The sequence below is a fragment of the Anomalospiza imberbis genome, chromosome 6 (genome assembly GCF_031753505.1).
Source record: "Anomalospiza imberbis isolate Cuckoo-Finch-1a 21T00152 chromosome 6, ASM3175350v1, whole genome shotgun sequence".
Taxonomy (NCBI): domain Eukaryota; kingdom Metazoa; phylum Chordata; class Aves; order Passeriformes; family Viduidae; genus Anomalospiza; species Anomalospiza imberbis.
In genome coordinates, this window is record NC_089686.1 from 20,455,510 (window position 1) to 20,468,237 (window position 12,728).

General features: G+C 35.4%; 1 protein-coding gene across 10 annotated transcripts in view; it reads left to right on the top strand.

Moving 5' to 3' along the window:
• CEP128 (centrosomal protein 128) overlaps positions 1–12,728 on the top strand; it is a 212,053-nt gene that overhangs the window by 58,266 nt on the left and 141,059 nt on the right. The gene's annotated exons all lie outside the window — the stretch shown is intronic.

A 12,728-nucleotide genomic window follows, 5' to 3' on the forward strand; every position in this document is an offset into this window, starting at 1 on the left:
CTGCCAGCTCAGTTTATTGCATCTTCCTCTGTAGCATGTGTAATGGACAGTTATATAATTTCTAGTTGCATTATGTTGGGTGTCAGTGAGACATACTGACCTCTGTGCATGTATGTTTCTTTGGCTGAAGTGTTTTCTTAGAAGCTGTTTGGATCCTAGTGATACATAGGGCCATCTAGGAGAATTAAAAGCTTTCTTACAGCATTTATCAAGGAGTGAATCCCATGGAGATGGGACTTTTTTGTGTGCTTCACTCTTCTAAAAAAACATCCAAGCTGCTAAAAGATCCCTTTTTTCCTGAGATTGGTAGGGAAGCTTAATTTCCGGATCAGTATTTTTGAGCTTCCCATATTATCTGTTCTCCTATGCTGTGAACGTCGCAAATGGATTGTTTAGGTTTGATCTTCAAGCAGCCCAATTAAGAAATGTACTTCTAGGCTTGGGAGAATTACTCATCTCAAGTAACAAGTGACTTTGGCTAGAGAAACTTTCTGTTTTGCAGCTGTTAGCCTCCTTTGGTTGGCCTAGTTACTTCAATTCAAATGAGCTGCTTCAAAAACCTGGATACCCTTAATCATTGACCATTCCTTAGCTGATAGGTCCAAGATCAGTTCTGTGTGTATTTGCATTAAGATCTGCAGCTGCTCTTCAGATGTAGCCAAAAGGAAATTTGCTGATATGCATAAATATGGTTGGGATGATAAACATCAAAACAAGAAAATCCTAGAATATTAAGAGAGAGCTCACTGAAACAAGTGGCATTCAATTTCCTGTTTTGTCATTTACATATGCCATACCATAATTTTTATATAGCTACCATGCCCATAAACATATCAACATAATTTTCTAAAACAAGAAATGACAAATTATCTTTCTAGCTTGCAGTTGGTAAATGAAAACAAATTAAGTTTCAATTTCTTTCTGTGTGCTCCTGGAAAATCTTATTCATTATCGGAAAGGAAATGTTTCTCCATTCAGGAGAGAATTGTAACAATTATGTATTATATGCAGTGATAAAACAGTGTTGAACTGCATTTTCTGTTCAAAGTGTCAACTATTATGAGGACCTTGCTTTGAGACATTTCTTATTATATTTTCTTTTATATAATGCTGGGGTTTTTTTTCTTTCCAGGTTATTTAATATGTTTTCTAATCAAAACTATTGGAGAAAAAACCATTGTCAGTTTCCTTGCATAGATCTGTGCTACAGACAGGTGGGATGATAGCTCACACACACAAATCCAAGATAATCATGAGTTAATGGGTCAAATTGCAGTTTTCCATTCATGGAGACATTTAATATCACTGCAGACAAAAGGCAGAATTCTTATTTCTGTTTCACTCACTCCCATCAGTGCTACTTTCTCCATCCCTTGTTCTTTGTCTCCTCCTCATTGGACCCCTCTATAATCATATATTACTCAATATTAGCCACATAGAACTGTCTGGTTTTTGCCTGTATGCTGTTCTTGTAATGAGCTAAGAGCTTTTGGAAGTCCAGGTTTGTCATTTTGCCAAAGCAGGACAAAGTAAGCAAGAGCACAACCAGAGGCAGGGAGCAGAGAGACCTCCCTGCATTTTGGCAAATGCAGCTGCAAATGCCATCTATGATGTCATCTGAGCACATCTGGCAGAACTGGAGCACTTGGTGCTAAAACCATGTAAGCTGGGTTGGACTGGCTTCTGTGGACACAAAGAAGGAGTAATTACATAGCTATTAGTAGCCAAACTAGGTTATTTGAAGCTATTAGTGAAGAATTTCATTGTAGTATAAATGTGCTATTAGATTGTTAGGTTTGAAAATTGATGGCTTCTCAGCCAAATTTGTGAAGTAGAATCTGAAGTAATTATTCACGACCATTGTACGTTATATTTTTTTTTCTAAAGTCTGTTCTTGAGACTTATTTCTAGTAGGAACATTATTGTCTGCATTCCAGAACTGGCTGGCTATATTACTGCTGCATGAGTAATCAATACCTATATATATTATAACAGTTTCAGTTTCTAGAAGTAGAATCAAGTAATTGGCATTTAAGGCCTTAGAAACATTAATAATCATCACACAATGCTTAGTGGCAGAAATTCAGAAAGTCACTATGACTTGTGTTTTGTTAGAGTTTCTAGTGTCAGAATAATTTCTCAATTCAGTAAATCTCAATTATTTCCTCAATTATCTTTATTTTAGGGTTTTATATCTTATTTTTTCCCCATAAGAAATTCTGTGTAGTTATAACTGAGGAGACTTCTGCTATTGTAGTCAAGTTATGCCACTATAATGATAGTCTGAAAGAAGAGCTGGAGTCTTCTGATATGTTTCAGTAAATAGTAGCCAAAAAAAAAAAGGCATAGCAGCATACTCCAAATCTAGTGTTTAGCTGTTCAAATACCATGTGTATGTGTGTTAACAAATTTTATTTGGCGTGTCTTTGATAATAAGCAAAATGAAATTTGAAAATACTGTCTCGGTTACCAAAATTAAATTAATATTTTATTACTACCTTTAATGGTACAAAACATTTTGCCATGAGGAAAGTTTGTTTTGCAGTTAAAAAAAAATTTGCTCTTTTTGCCTGCAAATAAAAGGTATAATCCAGAATCTATAACGACTAGAGGGATTTTGCTGTTGTTACTGTTTGAGGTTTGGATTTTGTGTTTAAAGTGCAGTTACAGACAGTGTTCCTTAGCTCATGTAAGAAGAGGGCATAGACAGTAACAATGCTGGCTTTGCCTGCTATATTCTTATCCCTTTTTTATCCTTAAGCATGTTAAATGGAAAAAAAACATTATATTGACACAAAGGATGTTAAAGGATGAAGGTAACTTGCAATTATTAGGGTTGTTTTAATATTGTTTAAATTATTAATTTGAGCATAGATTCAACCAACACCTGTATGACTTGTTTTTAATTTTCACAGCATCCTTCTGGTTGCAGCAGATTTGTGGATGTAGCTTTTATAACTAGATGATTTGTAATCAGAAACTGTCAACATCCTGAAACTCCCAAACTATTTCCAAGCCATTAATTGAAAATAATGGGAAAAAATTGTCAATTGCATTTTTGTTATTCGGTGTGTCCCATTTTAATTTTCATGGCAGAAGCCATGCCTTTCAGATAAACTTTTTGCTTTACTGGATCAATTTTCCATTATTTTGTTCATGTTTTTTGGGTTTTTTGGGGTTTTTTTTGGTTGTATCATTCTTGATAGCTGTAGTTCTTGTTTTCAGACAAGAAAGTTCTTATTTCTGTCTAAATTATTAATTTAGTGTGAAATATTTAAATGAATATTTAAATTAATTTTAAAAGAAATTGTTAAATAGAGGCATAAAGAAAATTCTAGCCTGCAATGTTTTTTTTCTGTCAGTAGAACCATGGCTTAGAAGGCTTCAATAAGAAAAGCTATGGTGGTGCCATCCTACAGCAATGAAGCAGATTAAAGTCCATAGTGCAAGGACATTGATATGGAAGCTTTAGTATTCCTGGCAATGAAAAGTGGCTGCTTAAGGCTCAGACAAGTTGATTGATTAATGAGTCTGCCTAAAACTGAAATTCCAGTGGTCTGACTTTATAAGCTTTTTATATGCTTTTACATCTCTGTAGAGAACAGTTGAGCAAATAATGCAAACAGAAGGTTTTCTATAGCTCTGCAGGTGTGACTCACTGTGAGTTAACAGCTTTATTGCTATCCCAGCTGTGTTAATTCTGATGTAACATCTCTCTAGATTCTAGAAGGGACCCTTGATTCTAATCTGGCTGCAGTTCAGCTTGCTTATTTGAACACTGCTTCAGAGAACAAGCAGTACCTGGGTTACCACCTCTGAATTTGTCATAGTGGCAGCTGTTTAGAGATGACACTCATAATTCTAGATTAAAAAAATCTTAGTAAAGATTTGTATTAACATACAGACTGTTACTCATCTATGTACAAAGATGTGTTTGGCACTTCAGTATTAGTTTATACCAATCACACGTGGCTCAAAAGCTACAGTAAGGTCTCCAGATATGATCTGCTGCTTGTAAGCCACACATTCTTGTTCTGTCTCTTTACTGTAAATAGTTCTAGTCCCTTCCCTTCCTCATTCTTCCCACACAGTTTCTCTTCCCATAGACACCCTTCTCATTAGACCTTGTTCTTCCTTGAACTTTGCTTTTTATCCTCTCAATTCCATGTGTTACAATGTGTGCTGCTTGGCGTATAAAGGAGAAAGAATTTTGGATGAAGAGGCTAGAAAACATTTCAGCTTTGTAAAATCTAAATGCCTTTACTGAAAAAAGTCAAATTCTGAATGCTGACTACCAGCCATAGTCTGCTTACTCCAGAAATGAGATTGTTCAAAGGTTCTAAATACTGAGTACTAGTCTCCAAACTGATTTGACTGCATGCCCTATCAGTAAAAAAATTGTGAGCATGCCACCCTAATATATGTATATTTATTTATAGACAATAAGTAGATATAAATATACAACTTGATGATAAATAAATATACACACACACACCTTTGAAAGTTCAATCCCACAGAACTAGAACACCTGCCTTGATCATATTTTCATAATGAAACTCTCTTTGAACCAGAACGAGACATTTTTATTTTATCACCTCAAGGTTAGCCTTCTTATTTGTCTGTGTCACTAATTGTTTCCTAATGAAACTTACTGGAACTTACTAAAGCATCTAGGAAGTGATGCCTATTTTGGGAAGTTGTTCTTTAGTGGTTTTTTTTTTTTTAACTAGAAGCCCCAAGGTCCCTCAGGAGCTTTTGGAATCCTCTACAGCATATCTGCTGGTACATAAGTGTCATTCAAAGGAAAACAACAGAATGCATATAGCCGTGCTTCAAGATGTGTTAACTGCATCTATATTCACAACCCTCCCTCATATTCCTCCTACAGTAGTTTCAGTTGAGAATCAATATGGTCCTAAACAAATACAATCACCATGCTCTCTCTCCTAGCTCATACCTTAGGCAGTTGGTAAGACATAGTGAAGTTTCGGGCTGTCGTCACCTTTTGTATTCATAAGGAAGTTCATAGGAATCTTTTACATGGACTTCAGTGCACTTTGTTTGAGCTTCGCGTCAGAAGATAGAGAAATATTTTCTTTAGCCATGTTTAAATGAAGCACAGAAAATTTCCCAGGAATAGAGGGGAGCCAGGAATAGAACTAAAAGATCTCATGTAAGCTTTGGGAGAAAAAAAAAAAAACAACCTTCTCATTCTTTTGATACAGGCCTCTTAAAAAGCAGCACATTGGGACCTATAAAGTTTTGATTGGTAAATTTATATTTTAGATTTTTGTATATATTTAATCTCATATTCAGACAAACTATTGCAATGCAATCATACTTGGACTGTAGAAGAGATTACAGCAACTCAGCCAAGTATCTTGTGTACTTAAGCTGTGTACTTGAATATATATATATATATATATGTATCCACTCTTGCACTCCTGAATTCACTGTAAGGCGGAAACTGTAGTAGTTTAGTTAATGACAGGTACAGAGAGGTTATAAAATTGATGAGGACAATTTTGGACTGATTCTTGGGACAAGTAAAAAGTTGGAAGAGGTTTTCTAAATGAAGCTTGGGAGATATTCATAAGTGAATGATCTACATCAAATACCAATCAAAGTGAAGGGGAAATGAAGAGAAATATCAGGATGAAACACAAGGAAGACTTATTGAAGGGAGTAAATTAGAAGCAAGAATTATGCATATAAAATGTCATTGACAGTCCAGACATAATATTAGAAACAAAAGGAAACTTTTTGTTTTATGCAGTACGTGCTTCAATTATAGAAACTCATTGTCCCAAAATGTTCTGGCATCCAAAACAATAAATAGGTTCAATGAATCATGCTCAGAATATGCTGAGTTCATAGGGACCCACAAGGATAACTAAATCTGACTCCCGTTCCTGCACAGAAAAGCCTCAAGAATCACACCACGTGCCTGAGAATGTTGTCTAAACACTCCTTGAAATCTGTCAGGGTGTTGTTGTGACCACTTCCCTGGGGGCCTGTCCCAGTGTCCAGCCACCCTTTGGGTGAAGAATCTTTTCCTAATATTCAACCTCAGCCTCCTCTGACACAACTTCAGGCCATTCCTTCAGGTCCTGTCACTGGTCACCGCAGAGAATGGATCAATACCTGTGCCTCCTCTTCCCCTCATGAGGAAGCTGTAACTGCAGTGAGGTCTCCCCTCAGTCTCCTCTCCTCCAGTCTAAACAGACCAAGTGACCTCAGCCACTCTTCATGTGGCTTCCCCTCAAGAACCTTCACCATATTTGTAGCCCTCCTGTCTTTTCTATATTGTGTTGCTCAAAATCGCACACAGTGTTCAGGGTGAGGCTGCCCCAGCTCAGAGCAGAGCAGGTCAATCCCTTCCCTTGCCTGGCTGTGTCTGATGCACCCCAGGACAGGTTTGACCCTCCTGACTGTCAGGGCACTGCTGGCTTATGTTCAGCTTTCCATCATCCAGGACCCTGGTCCCTTTCCATGGGTGCTGTGGTCATCCTTTTGCTCTTGAAAATTGGGATAATGTTTGCCAACTTCTGTCAACTGAGACCTCTCCAGATTTCCAAGGCTGCTCAAAAACTGTTGAGAGAGGCCTCAAAGACATGAGCCAGCTCTTTAAATATTCTTGAAAAATCCCATCAGGCCCTGTAGACTTCAAGAGACCCAGGAGCAGAAAATCCCACAAAAATTCAGGATTGGCTGGGAGTTTTATTGGTCTCACAGCCATGGTTCTCCTGCTTAGAGCACTGGGACCCCAGCTTATCAATGGTGTTGAAGAGAGAGAAAGCATTGAACACTTTTCTGCTTTGTCTCTCTCCCTGTTTGTGAGGGACACATCTTGTAATAGACTGATTTTATTTGTGCACTGCTTTTTGCCATGAACATATTTTTTAAAACTTTTTTTGAGAAATTGTCAAGTTTTTGAAGGCCAGCTAGGTCATGGATGGTCCAGACGAAGTCCTGTTTTGCTCAGATGCTTACGTGTTCTCTCAGATGCTTATTTCTGGAGCTGCCATTAGAGTTACTAATTTTACCATTTTTTATCCTCCTGTCTGCTCATGCTTTTTGTCTGACGTGAGATACGGACTGCACGATTTTAGGCCTAACCCAGTAATATATCATCCATTCCTAGAAGTCTTCTAAAAGTCATGAGTATAACTTGAGTAGAAATTCTCTGAGAATATTAAATCATACTTCTCTGTTGTCCCTCACAGCCCCTAAGTGATTACATTTCCCTTCTATAAGCTCTCCTTTTTTTTTTCCCCCAATAAAATTAGTAATTAGTTTCTGTGCAAATAAAGAAATATAGACCAGGTCAGATTGGAGATGTGAATGTTTAAAAGTTTTGCTACAAAATATCAGACTTGCCTAAGCCTCAGGGAATAGAAAGAAAACACTATGTTCTGTTTCTTGTGTAGTAGTAAGTCTCTTAGGGAATCTGAACAGTGAATTGTTTCCTTCTCTATTAATTTCTGACACCTTTCTTCTGTTCCTTCTGTTATGATTAGAGGTGCTGCTTCAGGTTAAGGTAAGCCAATGCATCACTGTAGGTTGAAGAATCTGCTTTGATTTTACACAGTAAAAATACAAGTGTATACTTAAAAGTGATCAAAAGAATTAATTAATTTTTGAAAAGTTCAAATTTTCTGTAAAGTATATTCTTTTGAAATCTTGACTATGTTACTTGCTAACAACTGCAGTAGCTAATAAATTGCTACGAGCTAAAAAGGCAAAGAATATTGCAAAAGGGACTCCCTTTATTGAAATGATACTTTAAGTCTGGAGTTCTTTTTAAATGTGAATGAGAAAAGTTTTGATTTAGATACAGATGAACAGCTGTTTTTGTCTTGGTGATCATGAGTATTGCATTGCTTGCAGTGGTGGGAACTGAACTAAAATCTTTAAAGACAGTGGAATGTGCTCAATATTAATATAACAGTTTGCTAATGAACAAGGAAAGCTCTAATCAGTATTAAAAATCACTTGAGACTTTTTTTCCTTTTCTTTCTTTTTTTAAATTTTGCTTGGGATTACATAAACACATTCTGAAATACAAATAATTTATGGACCTTGTTCCACACTAGCAAAAATTAATGTTCTAAGAAATACCTATTTCTCTAAAATTCTTTCAAGATGATAATAATATGGTTATGTAGAAATTCTCTTAATGGCTTCCATGTGTGGCAAGTACTGTTTTAATTAAAATAGTGTGAAGCAGGTGCCAGTACTATTTTACATCTCAGTTCCTTTAGTGCCAGGGTGATTTGTGGTGTTGGGCCTTACAGTAGGAAGCTTCAGGTTCATTGAAACATCCTTTAGTATTGAGTGTTTCTGGATTGTGACAGTTATCACAGTACTGTGAAGCCATTCTTCACAACATCTCTACTGGCCATGAATGAAAATATATATATTTTTTTTTTTTTTTTTTTTGTGAAACACTTCGGTTATGCTGGTTCAGCTAGAAATATCTTGATTCACCCCCAAAATAGGGCCTTCATGTCAGATTTGTTGTGTGAAGGGAAGAACTTGTAAGTGGTATGTGATTAAACTTGGCTGTGTAGATGTGAGCAAGAGAAGTAATTTCTAGCTGAGAGAAACAGATTTATTCAGCTGCTTGAAAATTCCTTCATACTTGATGGAAACCTACTTGTCTGCCTTGTGCATCTACAGGAATGCTGCAGTATGTGTTTAGTTTTGTGGGAAGTATATCCAAACAATGACTTAAAACTGTAGAATGCATATTTGAAGTGAGAATGATGGGAAATACTTGACATTAAAAAGCCTTACAATTTTTGATCAAAGCAAATTTAAAGGTATTATGATCAGGGTGTCTAATTAAGTGATTTCTCAAGAGTTTGGTATCCACTTGTATAAATTAAAACCTTAATGTCTAGGGTTACAAACTTTGGGAAATCCAAAATAGTTTTACTAATATATAACTGAAAGCCCTGACTTCTATTTTGGAGAAGAACTTTTCTTAGCTTGATGATGCAAAAATTATGCTGACAATGTTTTCCAAACTGCCATTCTTTTCTGGTAATAACCTGGATTTCTTGCTTTAATGCCACATAGTAGCTGTATTTTTGTACTATGTGAGTTGTTTATTTTTCTGCATGATCTGCAACTGCTAGGGAGAGGTGAGAGCATTCAGTCAGATCTACCAGTAGCCTGAAGATATTTAGGATAGTTTACAGAATATTACCTATGAATGCAAAACTGAATTGTTGTGTGAATGTCAACTTCAGAGTACTCTGAATCACATTTTAGGATTTTTCACTGTATGAGTAGATATCTATGGCTATAAGAATTGATTCTGTGTGCACTTCTGTATTTGTGCATTCTCCTTGGCTAGAGCAAGGTAAACATAAAAATGTGGTATTGGTCCAATTTGTAGATTTTTCTCTGGCATGCCAGTCTTCTCTGAGAATGTGAGGAGGAATGTTGTCTATCTTTATCTTCAGTTTCTAAAATGGGAGGTCATGCAGTGTTTGAAATCAAGAAATTGATGCTCCAGTTAATATGAAGTCAATGTCCTGTTTCTCACCTTTGTTACACCCAGTACAAAGATAAAGGAGTTGAACATTTTAGTTCATAAAGGAGTTTTAACATTCTAGTTAGTTATTGGCATATTAATGGATCAGCTAGGATAAATAAGATAGTACTGTTGCATTTTACTAATTTGAATCAATAAATATCTGTTCCTAAATCTATTTTCTGATACTTTTCACCAGCAGTAAAAATTAGAACTGTGGGGTTTGCATGTGAAAAATCTTTTGAAATAACCCTTTTTTCCTCGCTTGTCTGTGTGGCATGATGGAATATATAATCTTCATCTCCAGCTTAGTATTTGCAGTATTTTGAAACATACTTTGGTGGTTCAGTGTCAGGAAAACTGCAAGAAATAAGGATTCTGACAGAATATTTTAAATCATAACCTATATTTTTCATGTAAGTTTGATTAGTCACGTATAAGTCACTGTAGTGTAACTTCAAGGACGCTCGGTGCTTACTGATGCATCTTACTGATGCATAGCCCAGTGAGATATAATCTTTACATGATTTGGAATTTAGACACTGTAAATAAATTGTTTTTGTATGGCTACACAAAAGTATGATCCCTAATTTTGCAGACAATATCCTGAGCTTGCTGTTGATTTTGAGCAGTTTTAAACATCTGAAATATATCTGATTTTCTAATGGTTTTAGCTTATAGTTCCTTATTGGATTGCAAGCTTCATATTTAGCTAGAAATAAAAAGGGAGTATATTGATGAATACCTTTATTTCTACAACTCATTTCTCTTGTTGTCTTTTTTGCCATGTATTATTCATCTTTTGAGAAGAGCCATCAATGCCTAAAGGTGCCTTTTTCAATAATGCTATTTCTTCTAGTAAATTTATAAATTGATGTGTTCTGTGCCCCATGAGAATAATGATGTATTGAAAAGTCCCCAAGTACCCTGTGGTTACATTAGACCTTGAAAGAAGATGGTAGCATGCCACCGTGCAACTTCTTTTGTGAACAGAATTTTAAATGGAAAATCTCAGAGGCTGTTCATAGGATGGATGAAAGGAGCTTCCACTAGGACCAGTGACCATCTTTGCTCTGTTGCAGACACAATGCATTCTGTCTTAATTTTATTGCAACATTATTTTCTGGCACATGACATAAAGCATAAAACGTATATTTAAGTTTGCACAAGAACTTAAATACCGGCAGTATTGTATATATGATAAAATAAATAAACAGAGCTTTTCAGATCAAGTAAGCAAAGTCATTCTGTCAGGGAAAACAATGTCTAGAGGAATGATATAATATGCTATATATGATTTATGTATAGCTGTTTAATATATATTGCTTTAATTTTAATTTTTTTTTACTTCAGCTTTGGAGAAAACATGCCATTATTTTACATGGAATGCCAAATGGAATCATCAGTTGAAATACAGAACTTGATTTTTGAATATATGTTCGTAAAGGATGGCTCTGGACAGATGTATATTTTGTCAGTTAACACGACTTGAACACCTGCCTGCCCTTCCAGGGACAGAGTTTTGCGAAGCATCCTGTGGGACATCCAATTTAGGCTGGGGTAGAATAAACTAAATGGATTCTAGATAACCCTAATTTGAGATGCAGAGCTTTCAAATCTAGAGACTGTTAGCAGAAATCAGTTCACCTTGTTTTATATTTGTAGAAGATGTTTGAAAGGAACCTTGTAATAGCAACCTTTTCGCTTAGAACAATTATGTCTGTATGGTAGAATCTTAATTACTACATTAGAATGAAAATAAAGCAAAGTCAAGTATAATAATTGAGAGGTTTTGGTCAGATGGGATATGGGGATGAATTTTTCATTTCCCACCCTTTTCTCATAGACTTATTCCTTGCTCCTAAATTTTTTTAAAGCTTTTATTACAATACAAATTTTTATCAACTTACATATAATACTGGAATATACCCAAAGAAAACATACAGGGTAGCTACTTTTCAACCCAAAATTCTTGTACTAATGTTGATGGCAGTGCATTTGGCTACAGTAATTTTTGTGGCAGTTGGATCACTGGACTGAAAAAGCATACCAAAGAATAATTCAGAAAAACATAGATGCACCAAAACAAAGTGAAGAAACAGTAATTTTACTGATTTTAAGAAAGGATTTGGAAAAAATGGCATAGAAGCTAAGCAGAAAGAATAGCAAGTTGATCTCTCAGCTTGTGAAAGAATGAACTAAAATTTTTTACATGGTATCTACATCTCTTAAAGGACTGGTGCTTGGAAATAAGTTTCAATCCACATGCAATCAGAAATTAATAATAAACTATAAAAAAAGAGGGTTGGGGTGCTCACAGGAAGATTTCATAACAGGGGAAGGAGAAAAGATCAGAGATATAAAGGAGCAATGACAGATTAATGTCAATAGAATATTTTCTGTAGTTACTATTTTAAATCACTGAAGCTTATCTTTATGACTGTGTAAGTATCAGTAAAGTTTATTTCTTAAGGAAGCAAACACAGGTACTTTCAGTTAGCTGTTCTGTACTAGGATGCTGAGGGAATTGATAGTCAGAATTCACTCCTCTGATGTTGTCAAGGCAGTTTCATAATCTCATGACCCTCTTAATTGCTAGCAAACTGGAGCATATCTGAATTCAGAGTCAGTCTCTGGCTTAGATATAGCAATGCTCTTCTCATGCAAAACTCATGAGTGAACTTCTGATAGTTGAAATAGCCAGAAGCCTGCAGCATGTTTTTTTGTTTTTCCTGCTCTTTATGAGGTTATTACTTTAGGTCCCAGAATTCTAAATATGTTACAATTTATCAAAAACATGATTTTAATCATAAAACTATGTGAATTAAATGAAAGGGAAAAGCAACTCATGACATAAGCCACAGAATTCCAACAAAATTAATTTCTAATGTGAATGCTACGTATGTGCATATATGTGCCAATGTCTATAATTGTCACACATGACAATACAAGATATTAGGATTTTATCTTGTAAAGACTGTAAGAAACTTTTCTAATATTTTGTCACAGTGAATTATTTTCCTTAGCAAAATTGTTTCATTTTAGTGAGAGGAGGTAATAGTTGTCAGTTAAAATAGGGTGCAGTATTCTACAGTAACCTTTCATATATAATTGCATTGCTTTGACAGTCAAAGTTTTACTTAATTTTTAGACAGAATCTCTTTGATATTTTTCAGTCAATTCT